Raw genomic sequence first — 1,288 nt, 5'->3', positions numbered from 1 at the left:
TGGTGGCTCACGCTGTAATCCCAGCACTTTGGGGGGCGAAGCGGGGCAGATCACTTGAAGCCAGGAGTTCAAGACCAGTCTGGCTAGCATGGAGACCAACCTGGCCAACATGGCAAAATGCTGTCTCTACTAAAAATACAAAAATTAGCTGTTGAAAAATAGAAAAATCACCTTGTTACCCAGGCTGTTCTCAAATTCCTGGGCTCAAGTGATCCACCCACCTTGGCCTCCCAAACTGCTGGGACTGATTGCAAGTGTGAGCCCTGGCACCCATTGCCTTTTTTTTTTTTAAACATTGTGTGGTTTAGAGATACACCCTTAGAAAGTGACAGCTGAGCAGAAGCCTCAGGAGGTGAGGTAGTGAATCACATAGACTCCCAAAGGCAACGTCTCCAAGGCAGAGGGAACAGCAAGGGCAAAGGCCCTGAGGCACGGTAAGCTGGGTGTGGGCAAGGAACAGCAAAGAACCCAGGGTGTGACTGGGTACAGTGGTTCACACCTCTAATTCTAGCATTTTGGGAGGCTGAGGCAGGTGGATCATCTGAAGTTAGGAGTTCGAGACCAGCCTTGCCGATATGGTGAAATCCCAGCTCCACTAAAAATACAAAAATTAGCCAAGCATGGTGGCATACGCCTGTAGTCCCAGCTATTTGGGAGGCTGAAGCAGGAGAATTGTTTGAACCCAGGAGGTGGAAGCGGAACCCAGGAGCCGAGATCCTGCCACTACACTCCAGCCTGGGCAACAGAGCGAGTGAGACTCCATCTCAAAAAAAAAAAAAAAAATTTCCAGGGTGGACAGGGCATGTAGAACAAGAAGGAGAGCAAGAGGAGATAGGGTCGTAGACGTAGGAAGAGCCAGATGCCAGGGGCCTTATCAGCCCTTGAAGGACTGGGGCAATGTGGAGTCAGTGCGGGAGTCTGGACAGAGGCCTGATGCTTTAAAATCACGGTAGTTCAGGGACATAGTGCTTACTATGTGTCAGTCTCTTTCCTAGGCACTGAATATGCATTCAACCACTGAATCCTCCCAATACCTTTATTAAAGATGAGGAAAGCCTGGTGCGGTAACTCATGCCTATAATCCGAGCACTTTGGAAGGCTGATGGGGGCGGATCACCTGAGGTTGGGAGTTAGAGACCAGCCTGACCAACATGGAGAAACCCCATCTCTACTAAAAATACAAAACTAGGCGGTGGCTCAATCCTGTAATCCCAGCACTTTGGGAGGCCGAGACGGGCGGATCACGAGGTCAGGAGATCGAGACCATCCTGGCTAACACGGTGAAACC

The sequence above is a fragment of the Mandrillus leucophaeus genome, unplaced genomic scaffold (genome assembly GCF_000951045.1).
Source record: "Mandrillus leucophaeus isolate KB7577 unplaced genomic scaffold, Mleu.le_1.0 Scaffold3, whole genome shotgun sequence".
Classification (NCBI taxonomy): Eukaryota; Metazoa; Chordata; class Mammalia; order Primates; family Cercopithecidae; genus Mandrillus; species Mandrillus leucophaeus.
Note: the sequence above shows the minus strand (reverse complement) of the source record.